The 12,980-nt window shown below is 48.5% G+C and overlaps 1 protein-coding gene across 1 annotated transcript in view; it reads left to right on the top strand.

Annotated features, from left to right (window-relative positions):
- Positions 1–12,980, top strand: part of LOC123356208 (sodium channel protein type 4 subunit alpha-like) — a 144,228-nt gene that overhangs the window by 17,608 nt on the left and 113,640 nt on the right. The gene's annotated exons all lie outside the window — the stretch shown is intronic.

Genomic DNA, 12,980 nt, shown 5'->3' with positions numbered 1-12,980 from the left:
CAGTTCAATGGTGTTGAAACTTTTCATTTCATTTTGATTTATATTATATAGGACACAACATTAAATATATATAAATATAATATTACAATTATTATTTTACTATTGTATAAATAATCTAAATGAAATAAATAAATAGGACACCTTTGAAACAAAATATTTACTCTTTCACATCAAATTTTTTGTCAAAACCAACATATTCCCACAACTGTCATAAATAAACAGATCAGGGTTAAGGTCTCTTTTACCTGGAAAGGGTTAACAAGCTCAGTAACCTGAGAAACACCTGACCAGAGGACCAATCAAGGGATAGGATAATTTCAAATCTCTGTGGAGGGAAGCTTTTGTCTGTGTTCTTTGTTGGATTGTTCGTTCTCTCTTTGGATCTAAGAGAGGCCAGACATGTCTCCAAGTTCTCCTGGAGTAGTTCCTACTATCCAATAGTGAGTATTAATTAGAAAGGCGGATTAGTCTTATAATTTGATTTCTACATTTGCAATTGTGTGTTTTGCTATAGAATTTATTTAATTCTGTACTGTTATTGCTTTTACTGAGAAAGAAAGGAGGGGGGATTCTCTCCAGAGATTAATAAGTTTAGACCCTGTGTATTGTTCCATCATGGTATTACACAGACAGTTACTTTCTTTTTATTCTTTAATAAATCTTTTCTGTTAAGGACTTGGTTGATCTTTCCTTGGGTGGATTCTCAGGGAAAGGGGAGGAGGGAAGCATCCCTCTGTAGCTGAATCCCGGTATCTCTCCTAGGAAAAGGGAGGGGGGAGAAGCAGGGGGGAATGGTTTATTTCTCCTAGGTGTAAGAACTCCATGGATTTGGGGCTCTTGGGATCCCCAAGGATTTTGGGGAAGGACTGTGTCCCAATACATGTACATTATTGGGTGGTGGCAGCTTTTACCAGATCTAAACTAGGATTTTAGTTTAGAGGAGTCCATGCAGGTCCCCATCTTGTGAACCCAAAAGCTCTAAGTGGGGGTGAGACCTATGACAACAACACATTCGAATTTTGACAAAACTGCATTTTTCAGTGGAAAACTGTTACGTCAACATGTTTTCAACTCGCTCTAGGTTTGGATGAGCCCTTGTACGTCTGGCTGCCTCTCCAAGGCTTCACCAACCATCCGTCCATGTAACACCGTTAACAGTGATAGGGTCACTGCACGAGCTAATTTAACTATAAACATCCATCTGTGCCAGCACATAATACTTTTCATCAGCTCTAGATTATCATATGGCACCTCTAGAATGGAACTTTTGCCCCCCACATAACATCTCATCCCACCATGGAGAAGGTGCAGGCTGGGTAACTCCTCCATTCTCCAGTATTGCCAGGCAAAGACTTTCAAAGATCATGAGTCAGGGCCATTCTGCTTTTCCTGCTACCCCTGCTCTGCCCATGCTATCTTGAAAAGAACCACCACCCTCACAGCACTTTCAACTCTTTCCCCATGTCCTTGCACTCACAGAAACATGGCACCCCCCTGGCTGACACAGCCCTGTCAGCTGTGCACAATCATGGTGTTTTTCATTATTACACATCTCACACCTCCAATCATTCCCAAGGGAGCAGGTGAGACATTGGACTCCTCCTCTCCCATTTCTGCTGGTTCCAGATCTTTTATGCTGACCTCCGGCTCCTTTCCTTTGCAATGCAAGCCTTCTCCAGATTCCCTGTTCTCAAAGAGTCTCTGCTCTGCTGTCAGCTTGAACTCTTCGACTACTGCCCCATCTCTGTAATTCTCTTCAACTTTAAACTCAATAGACATGCCAGCTGTTGTCTTGAGCGTCTCTCCCACAAAATGGTTCCCACAGACTTCACGCCACTGAAACACTGTATCTAATGCTTCTCTTGACCTTGTCTTGGGCATATCTTAACATTGTCCTCCTTCCCTTGACAGTGTCTGTCTTTAGATAGCCAACTTGGGCAGGGATCTACCTTCTTTTTGGATTAGAAAGCACATCGTGGGCACAACTGGAAATAAATAATGTTATCAGTTTTCTCCATTGTTTGGCTGCAGACTATTCTGGCATACAAGGCAGAGCCGTGGCTATTTATATCATCAAGACTCTTTTGCAGAACACTGCAGAATGCAACAAAACCCCCAAACCGTTCCCCCGACTCCTTCCCAAGTCCCACTCCTGGCATGGGGTGTGTGCTGTGTGCCGCACTCCCAATTTTTCTCAGCCATTTCAGCCAGAACATGAGATAGAGATGTTTTGAGGCTCTAACTTATGCCAAAGTCCAGGCAGGTCCCTAGACAGCCTGAAAATATTTGAAGTCCTAAGTTGCTAGACTTTCAAAATATGTGATTCAGGACTGAAAAAATCATGAGATTAAAAAAATAATAATAAATCTGGGGTCTTTTTTTTTGTCTTCTGGTTTTTGAGCATTTTGGGGTGCATTTGCGTCACATTTTCAAGCTTTTCTCTGCAGCCATGAGGGCTAGATTCTCCCATGAATGTCTTCAGGAGCTGAGGCTTGAAGTAAAACATCAAATATTGTGAGAGTCACGATAAAATCATGGTGAATATCATCAGCTTTTCCCCACCTAAAGGAAACTGCCCATTTATCCATCACTTGCTCAATACTACATCTTGCATAAAGGTCTGTTCCACATGGGATCGAATCCATAGGGCTGGTGTAGTTTCTGAGTATCAGAGGGGTAGCCGTGTTAGTCTGGTTCTGTAGAAGCAGCAAAGAATCCTGTGGCACCTTATAGACTAACAGACGTTTTGCATCATGAGCTTTCGTGGGTGAATACCCACTTCTTCGGATGCAAGTAGTGGAAATTTCCAGGGACAGGTATATATAAGCAAGCAAGAAGCAAGCTAGAGATAACGAGGTTAGATCAATCAGGGAGGATGAGGCCCTGTTCTAGCAGTTGAGGTGTGAAAACCAAGGGAGGAGAAACTGGTTCTGTAATTGGCAAGCCATTCACAGTCTTTATTTAATCCTGAGCTGATGGTGTCAAATTTGCAGATGAACTGGAGCTCAGCAGTTTCTCTTTGAAGTCTGGTCCTAAAGTTTTTTTGCTGCAGGATGGCCACCTTAAGATCTGCTATTGTGTGGCCAGGGAGGTTGAAGTGTTCTCCTACAGGTTTTTGTATATTGCCATTCCTAATGTCTGATTTGTGTCCATTTATCCTTTTCCTTAGAGACTGTCCAGTTTGGCCGATGTACATAGCAGAGGGGCATTGCTGGCATATGATGGCATATATTACATTGGTGGATGTGCAGGTGAATGAACCGGTGATGGTGTGGCTGATCTGGTTAGGTCCTGTGATGGTGTTGCTGGTGTAGATATGTGGGCAGAGTTGGCATCGAGGTTTGTTGCATGGATTGGTTCCTGAGCTAGAGTTACTATGGTGCGGTGTGCAGTTGCTGGTGAGAATATGCTTCAGGTTGGCAGGTTGTCTGTGGGCGAGGACTGGCCTGCCACCCAAGGCCTGTGAAAGTGTGGGATCATTGTCCAGGATGGGTTGTAGATCCCTGATGATGCGTTGGAGGGGTTTTAGCTGGGGACTGTATGTGATGGCCAGTGGAGTCCTGTTGGTTTCTTTCTTGGGTTTGTCTTGCAGTAGGAGGCTTCTGGGTACACGTCTGGCTCTGCTGATCTGTTTCCTTATTTCCTCGTGTGGGTACTGTAGTCTTGAGAATGCTTGGTGGAGATTTTCTAGGTGTTGGTCTCTGTCTGGGGGGTTAGAGCAGATACGGTTGTACCTCAGTGCTTGGCTGTAGACAATGGATCTTGTGGTGTGTCCGGGATGGAAGCTGGAGGCATGAAGGTAGGCATAGCGGTCGGTAGGTTTTCGGTATAGGGTGGTGTTAATGTGACCATCACTTATTTGCACCGTGGTGTCTAGGAAACCGTAGTTTCTGAGTTTCTCATAGAGCTGTAGGATAGTTCTGCTGTTTGTTTGTGGGTGTTCTTAGGCCTTGTCTACACTACAGGACTATTTCGAATCTACTTAAGTCGAATTTGTGGATTCGACCTTAATAAGTCGAATTTGTGTATCCATACTAAATACACAAATTCGAACTTCTGAGTCCACATTCACGGGGCCAGCGTCGACTTTGGAAGCGGTGCACTGTGGGAAGCTATCCCACAGTTCCCGCACTCCCCGCTGCCCATTGGAATGCTGGGTAGAGCTCGCAATGCCTGCTGGGTGAAAAAATGTGTCGAGGGTGGTTTTGGGTAACTGTCATCATTCAACCGTCACTCACAACAGCCCTCCCTCACTGAAAGCGCCGGCGGGAAATCTGATCGCGCCCTTCTCTGGTCAGTGACAGCGCGGACGCCACAGCACTGCGAGCATGGAGCCCGCTGCGATCATCGCTGCACTTATGGCCGTTGTCAACTCCTCGCACCTTATAGTCCACCTCTTCCACAGTCAGCTGCTGAGAAACCAGGCGAGGAGGCTCCGGCAGCGCGGTGAGGAGAGTGGCACAGACCTCTCAGAAACCAGGGTACGCCGCGCAGTGGAGATCATGGTGGCAATGGGTCACGTTCATGGTGTGGAACGGCGATTCTGGGCCCGGGAAACAAGCACAGACTGGTGGGACCGCATAGTGCTGCAGGTCTGGGATGACACAGAGTGGCTGCGAAACTTCAGGATGCGTAAGGGCACTTTCCTTGAACTCTGTGACTTGCTGGCCCCTGCCCTGAAGCGCCAGGACACAAGGATGCGAGCAGCCCTGAGTGTGCAGAAGCGAGTGGCCATAGCCCTCTGGAAACTTGCCACGCCAGACAGCTACCGGTCAGTAGCGAACCACTTTGGCGTGGGCAAATCTACCGTGGGGATTGCTGTCATTCAAGTAGCCCACGCAATCGTTGAGCAACTGCTCTCAAAGGTAGTGACTCTCGGAAATGTCCAGGTCATCATAGATGGCTTCGCCGCGATGGGATTCCCAAACTGCGGTGGGGCTATAGATGGGACTCACATCCCTATCCTGGCACCAGCCCACCAGGCCAGCGAGTACATTAACCGAAAGGGCTACTTTTCAATGGTGCTGCAAGCTGTGGTGGACCATAGGGGACGTTTTACCAACATCAACGTCGGGTGGGCGGGCAAGGTTCATGACGCGCGTGTGTTCAGGAACTCTGGTCTGTTTAGACGCCTCCAGGCAGGTACTTTCTTCCCGGACCACAAAATAACGGTTGGGGATGTGCAGATGCCTACAGTGATCCTCGGGGACCCGGCCTACCCGCTAATGCCCTGGCTCATGAAGCCCTATACAGGCGCCTTGGACACTGACAAGGAACTCTTCAACTACCGGCTGAGCAAGTGCAGAATGGTGGTGGAGTGTGCTTTCGGACGTCTCAAGGGGAGATGGCGGACCTTACTGACTCGCTCGGACATCAGCGAAAAGAATATCCCCGTAGTTATTGCTGCTTGCTGTGTGCTCCACAATCTCTGTGAGAGCAAGGGCGAGACCTTTTTGGCCGCTTGGGAGGTTGAGGCAAATCGCCTGGCTGCTGTTTACGATCAGCCAGACACCCGTGCTGAGAGAATATCCCAGCGGGAAGCGATATGCATCAGGGAGGCTTTGAAAGCGAGTTTCCTCGCAGAGCAGGGTAACCTGTGACTGTCCACTTGATTTTAAGGGAGCCTGATCATAAACCAAGTTTCCCCCACTTCCGAAGGACGTTTTAAAACTAAGGACATGTTTTAGTAATTAATAATAAATCTTTCGTTGACTTTGCATTTCTGTTTCTTGGTTGAAACATGGAAGCATTCTGTGCTGGGTAAGGTGTGCACTGATGGGTGGGTTTGCAGGAAGGGGCGAGGGGTGCCGTCTTTGGATAGGGGTTAACATGACGGCTGTGGGTTTGGGCGTTGGAAGGGGTGAGGGGTGTGGGGGAAGGGTGAGTATCTGCCCCTGGATGAGGTCTCTTTTTGGGGCTCAGGGCACCGGGGAGGATCGTGACTACGGTCCAAGTGCATGTGAAGGGAAGCCTGCCTTTACATTCGGGGACGGCAGGCACCAGGACCCTGCACAAGCATACACATCAAGGAAAGACCCGGGGCAGCATACACCACACAGACTGTCCCTGGTGCCTAGTGACTGCAGTCTGTGTGTGCCCTGCAGTTGACCCTGCAGCCAAGTCTGTAGCATGGCACTGTGGGCTATGCACTGAAATTACAATTCCCCCCCACCACACACACAACAACAGAAAGTCTTCTGACACCAGAAACGTGACGGAAACAGTCAGTAACACCAAACCGCTTTTAATAATGTAGTACACAGTGGGGGGTTTGAACTTGGAGTTGGGACTGGTTGATGCTGTAAGGAAAGAGCTTGTACAAATTTACAGCGCGAGAGTTGTCTCGAACATTATCGGTGTGCTGCGGTGCAGGGACAGTTCTCACGGCCCCTACCGCCCCTCCTTCTTGTAACTTTGGGTGAGGGGGGGACAGGACTTCCTGGCGTTGGAGGGCGGTTGCAGATGCACTGCAGGGGGGCTCTCTCCTCCTGCCTGCGGTCTTGCAGAACATCTACAAGGCGCCGGAGCGTGTCCGTTTGCTCCCTCATTACACCAAGCAGCGTTTGAGTCGCCTGCTGGTCTTCCTGCCGCCACCTATCCTCCCGTTCCAGGTGTGTGCGATGCTGCTGACACAGGCTCTCCCTCGACTGTCTCTGCTCTGCCGCCTCCGCTCTGGAGCTGGCCATCAGTTCCTGGAACATGTCGTCCCTAGTCTTTTTCTTTCGGCGTCTAATCTGAGCCAGCCTCTGCGAGGGGGATGCCGGGGCAGTCCGGGAAGGAGCCGAAGCTGTGTGATGCGAAAAAGTAGGTGATTTCCTTGAACAAATACATGTTTGCCAACAGTAAACACAGTCTAGTCAGTTTCAGTTAAGAAGACCAAAGAGGGAACCAAGTCTCAGGAGATCTCAGAACTAGTCCGAGATTTCGGAATACGCTCTCATTGGCGGCACCATTGCACTGGATAGCGCACAAGCGAGGAGAGACAGCTGCATCCCTCTTGCACAAAGTCCTGGTAAGCCTTACAGTACAGAGTGCTTATCAGTTAGTGCTTAGCTGTGCTCTCCTGCTGGAGGCAATGTGCAAAGCAGAAAAGATGACCGTTTTGCGGCCCCTCCCGCCAGTGCACGGGAAAGATCACTGTATGCTTTTCCTCTGTGGCCTCCAACACGTGGCTGTTAAGCGAGGGTCATTCTTATGCAAAGTAAAAGTCTGTTAAGCGAGGGTCATTCTTATGCAAAGTAAAACTCTGTTAAGCGAGGGTCATTCTTATGCAAAGTAAAAGTCTACCATTCACAATAGTAACAGTACACTAATTCCACTAATTAGATGCAGCACTTCCACAACGACATCACCCTGAGGCGTGTCAGGCGGACTGAGAGAGAGCGGATGCTAACAGAAGCCCTGCACAGACCAGGACCATACGCTGCCATGCTCGTCGAGGCGATGGTCCCCCTTTACCTGAGGATGGCCTGGCGCGGAAGAGTGTGCTTCAACGGAGCACCCAACAAGGCACCTCTACCAAGGAACCTCCTGCTGAGGCTTTTCCAGCTGCTCTCTGAGAGCTTTTTTGAACTGTCCCCAGAGGACTATTGCTCCATTCCTATGTGTGTAGACCTGCTGTTTGTATAGTTTCATATTTAAAAATTTGTATATAGTATTTCTATTTTTTATATATATCCCTGTTTCTTAAAAAAATAAATGTTTCCCTGTTTGTAGCACTTACCGCCTGATCCTTCCCCTGATTCCGAGTCCGGGTTAACGGGCGGGGACGGTTGGTAGGGGATCTCTGTGAGGGTGATGAAGAGATCCTGGCTGTCAGGGAAAGCGGGAGTGGGTTCGATGTCGCCTGCGCCGTCCTCAAAAGACCCTTCCTCATCTTCCCCATCGGCGAACAGGGAGGAGGAACTGTCCCGGTACACTATTCCGTCCTCGGAGTCCACCGTCACTGGTGGGGCACTGGTGGCAGACCCACCTAGAATGGCATGCAGTGCCTCGTAGAAGCGGCATGTCTGGGGCTGGGCTCCGGAGCGTCCGTTTGCCGCTCTGACTTTTTGATACCCTTGTCTTAGGTCCTTCACTTTCACGCGGCACTGCATCGCATCCCGGCTGTATCCTTTCTCTTTCATGGCTTTAGAGACCTTCTCAAAGGTCTTCGCGTTCCGCTTGTTGGAGCGCAGCTCCGAGAGCACAGACTCCTCGCCCCACACAGCGATCAGATCCTGGACTTCCCGGTCACTCCATGCTGGGGACCTCTTTCTATTCTGGGATTGCCCGGACTCCTCTGCTGGAGAGCTCTGCATCGTTGCAGGTGCTGCGGAGCTCGCCCCGATGTGCAACCAGAACGTCAGATTCAAACCGCCCAGACAGGAAAATGAATTCAAATTTTCGCGGGTCATTTCCTGTGTGGCTGGCCAGAGAATCCAAGCTCGGACTGCTGTCCAGAGCGTCAACAGAGTGGTGCACTGTGGGATAGCTCCCGGAGCTGCTACGTTCGATTAGCATCCACACCTAGCCTAATTCGAGCTAGCCATGTCGAATTTAGCGTTACTCCACCTGTCGGGGTGGAGTACCAAATTCGAACTAAAGAACCGTCCACACCAGGAATTAAATGGCTTCCTGGTGTGGACGGTTGAGCGGTTAGTTCGAATTAACGCTGATAAATTCGAATTAAAGTCCTAGTGTAGACCAGGCCTTAGTGATGCTGAGTGAACTGGACTTTCTGGACACGGTTCCTTGTATTCAGAATATCTTCTGAAGAGTCCAAGGAATTTTTAATTCATTCTAGAGAGAGGAGAATTCCCTTAGTTTGGCATGGCTTGGTACGTTCTCTATGTTCTGTGGCACATTCTCCAGCACCCATCGCAGCATGTTCTCTGAGCCATCTCTTAAGGCATGGCATCTTGTTTTAGTAAGTCCCCTTAGCTGATTTGTGTGGCATATGGTGTGGCTAGTTTCTTTGCATTTCTTGTGGCTGGTCCACACTAAGAAGCGGGGTCGAACTAGGGTACGCAAATTCAGCTACGTGAATAGCGTAGCTGAATTCGAAGTACCCTAGTTCGAACTACTCACCCGTCCAGACGCCGCGGAATCGAAGTCCGCGGCTCCAAGGTCGACTCCGCCACCGCCTTTTGCAGTGGTGGAGTACCGGAGTCGACCGTGGCGCTTCCGGAGTTCGAACTATCGCGTCCAGATTAGATGCGATAGTTCGAACTCCGAGAAGTCGAACTCACCGCGTCGACCCGGCTCGTAAGTGTAGACTAGCCCTTGGTTTTGTGACCAGAAGGGAATAAACAGCAGGAGTGAGGCTGATTTGTTATGTGTCTGACCCAGGATAAAATCAGGAAACCCTGGAAAAGTTTATGGGAGACCTCCTGAAATATCCGACTGGATCTCCATAGCAAAGGAATTTAGATCTGCTTTGAAGAAGCAACCACACTTTTAGCCGCATCTCCAAATGGATCCTCTAAACTGTGACAGGAAATAGCAGCTAACAGTGAATGGTGCAATATTTACACCATCTCCTGAAAATAAGGCAGAATTGTTCTTATATAGAGATTTTGTCAGTGATTGACTCCCGTCTTGCTGAGTGACTGCAGTGCATCATGGGAGTCCCATGGGTGCAATGCATCATGGGAGATGAAATCCGACTAGGGAGCCTGGCTTATAGGGCAGAATGGGGGTATGAAGCACCTGGACGACAACTCTCATGAAGCATTGTGGCAAATTTCAGACATTAACTTTTCAGTTACTGTATGTCTGTTTTTTTAGAAAAACGTCAATTTTCCACTGAAGTGGACACTTTTTATGAAAAAAAAATCATTTTGTTGAAGACCCAATTTTCCATCTAGAAGCAGTTTAGATGGAAAATGTCTGACCAGCCCTAGTTTTCATTTAGAGCTCTCAGTGTGCTAGGCACTTTACAGATCTATAGTATGTCAGGGCCCCTGTTCCCAGGGAGCTCACAAGTGTAACAACATCGCACCACACAGACAAAAGATACTGGTGGGAAGACAACTGGGCACAAGATATTTTTGCCCCTTCCATTTTGTATGATTTTCACCCAACCCTCTTAATGGTCCACTCAGCCCCTCCATGCTATGACCCTGTCACGCTGTTGGGAGTGGTTGACCACTGTGAGTGCCAACCTGTCAAGAAGCAGGGCAGACAGCCCAAACTGGTTTTGTGTTCTATAATTAGAGTCCACCAACCCAGTAACAAGTGTGACCTCCCAAAGTACTATTACACTCTTACCTGTCCCCTTGGGTGATCCAGTCTATCTTGCCACTCAGGCAAGTTGGGCTTAGTGATAGTTGGGTGCTATACACCAAAGCTCACAAAATACTCAGTCACTTACTCCAGGTCAATTTGTACCTCCCATTTCATACCAAAGACAACGCTTGTAGCCAATCCTATCATAAGCTATCAAAGGGCTTACTAACAAAGAAAAGAAATGAGAGAGTTATTACATGGTTAAAGCAAGCAAACATATGTACACTGATGAGTTACACTCTGTGGTCCCAAAAGATGACAGAGCTGCAAAAGAAACTACACCAGCTGCTCAAGAAACTCCCTGAAAAAGCATAAGAACAAATCTGCACAAACACACCCCTAGAACCCCGACCAAGGGTATTCTATCTGCTACCCAAAATCCATAAACCTGGAAATCCTGGACGCCCCATCATCTGAGGCACTGGCACCCTGACAGTAGGATTGTCTGGCTATGTAGACTCTCTCCTCAGGCCCTATGCTACCAGCACTCCTAGCTATCCTCAAGACACCACTGACTTCCTGAGGAAACTACAATCCTTTGGTGATCTTCCAGAAACCACCATCCTGGCCACTATGGAGGTAGAAGCCCTCTACACCAACATTCCACACAAAGATGGACTACAAGCCATCAAGAACAGTATCCCTGATAAAGTCACAGCAAACCTGGTGACTGAACTTTGTGACTTTGTCCTCACCCAAAACTATTTCACATTTGGGGACAATTTATACCTTCAAATCAGCAGCACGGCTATGGGTACCCGCATGGCCCCACAATATGCCAACATTGTCATGGCTGACTTAGAACAACGCTTCCTCAGCTCTAGTCCCCTAACGTCCCTATTCTACTTGCGCTACATTGATAACATCTTCATCATCTGGACCCATGGGAAAGAAGCCCTTGAGGAATTCCACCAGGATTTCAACAATTTCCATCCCACCATCAATCTCAGCCTGGATCAGTCCACACAAGAGATCCACTTCCTGAACACTACAGTGCTAAATAGCGATGGTCACATAAACACCACCCTATACCAGAAACCTACTGACCACTATACTTCCCTACATGCCTCCAGCTTTCATCCAGACCACACCGCATGATCCATTGTCTACAGCCAAGCTCTAAGATACAACCCCTCAGACAGAGACAAACGCTTACGAGATCTCTATCAAGAATTCGTACAACTACAGTACCCACCTGCTGAAGTGAAGAAACAGATTGACAGAGCCAGAAGAGTACCCCAAAGTCATCTACTACAGGACAGGGCCAACAAAGAAAGCAGGGTCGGCTCCAGCACCAGCATTCCAAGCTGGCTCTTGGGGCGGCAACCTGCAAGGGGCAGCAGTCCCTGTTGTTTTGCCCCCAAGCAGCGCACTGAATTGCCGCCGCGGACAGCGGGGGCAGTCTGTGTGCCCTTAGGGCGGCAGGCACCTTTCTGCGGTGGCGGCAATTCGGCAGCAGCTTCTATGTTTAGCTGTCTGCGGCGGCTTCAGCTCAACATAGAGGCTGCCGCTGAATTGCCGCAGCCGCGGAAATGTGCCTGTCGCCCTAAGGGCACAGGGATTGCCCCCGCCCTCCGTGGCGGCAATTTGGTACGCTGCTTGGGGCGGCGAAAACTGTAGAGCTGGTCCTGAAAGAAAGTAACAGAACGCCACTAGCCGTCACCTTCAGACCCCAACTAAAAACTCTGCAGCGCATCATCAAGGATCTACAACCTATCCTGAAGGATGATCCCTCACTCTCACAGATCTTGGGAGACAGGCCAGTCCTCGGTTACAGACAGCCCCGCAACCTGAAGCAAATACTCACAACAAAAACACTAACTCAGGAACCTATCCTTGCAACAAAGCCCATTGTCAACTCTGTCCACATATCTATTCAGGGGACACCATCATAGGACCTAACCACATCAGCCGCAACATTAGGGGCTCATTCACCTACACATCTACCAATGTGATATATGCCATCATGCCATCTCTATGCAAAAGAATAAATGGACACAAATCAGACGTCACGAATTATAACATTCAAAAGCCAGTCAGAGAACACTTCAGTCTCCCTGGTCACTCGATTACAGAACTCAAAGTCACAATACTCCAACAAAAAAACTTCAAAAACAGACTCCAACAAGAAACTGCAGAATTGGAATTAATTTGCACCATTAAATTAGGCTTGAATAAAGACTGGGAGTGGATGGGTCATTACACAAAGTAAAACCTATTTCCACATGTTAATTTTTCCACCTACTGTTACTCACACCTTCTTGTCAACTGTTGGAAATGGGCCATCCTAATCAATACTACAAAAGTTTTTTTTTCTCCTGCTGATAATAGCCCACCTTAACTGATTACTCTCATTATAGTTAGTATGGCAACACCCATTTTTCCATGTCCTCCGTGTATATCTATCTTCCTACTGTATTTTCCACTGCATGCATCTGATGAAGTGGGTTTTAGCCCACGAAAGCTTATGCTCAAATCAGGGCCACCAAGAGGATTCAGGGGGCCTGGGGCAGGGCTGGGTCTTCAGCAGCAATTCAGCGGCGGGTCCCTCTCGGAGGGAAGGACCCGCCGATGAATGAAGCAGCGGCAGTAGAGCAGCCTAAGTGCTGCTAATAGCGGCTTTTCCCCCCCTTTTTCTTCCTTCTTTTTTTCCCGCTGCTTGTGGCACTTGTACTCACCTGGCCGCGCTCTGGGGCTTCGGCAGCACTTCA

The sequence above is a fragment of the Mauremys mutica genome, chromosome 25, assembly GCF_020497125.1.
Source record: "Mauremys mutica isolate MM-2020 ecotype Southern chromosome 25, ASM2049712v1, whole genome shotgun sequence".
Lineage (NCBI taxonomy): Eukaryota > Metazoa > Chordata > Testudines > Geoemydidae > Mauremys > Mauremys mutica.
The sequence above is the reverse complement of the archived record's forward strand: the minus strand, read 5'-3'. Positions and strand labels throughout refer to the sequence as shown.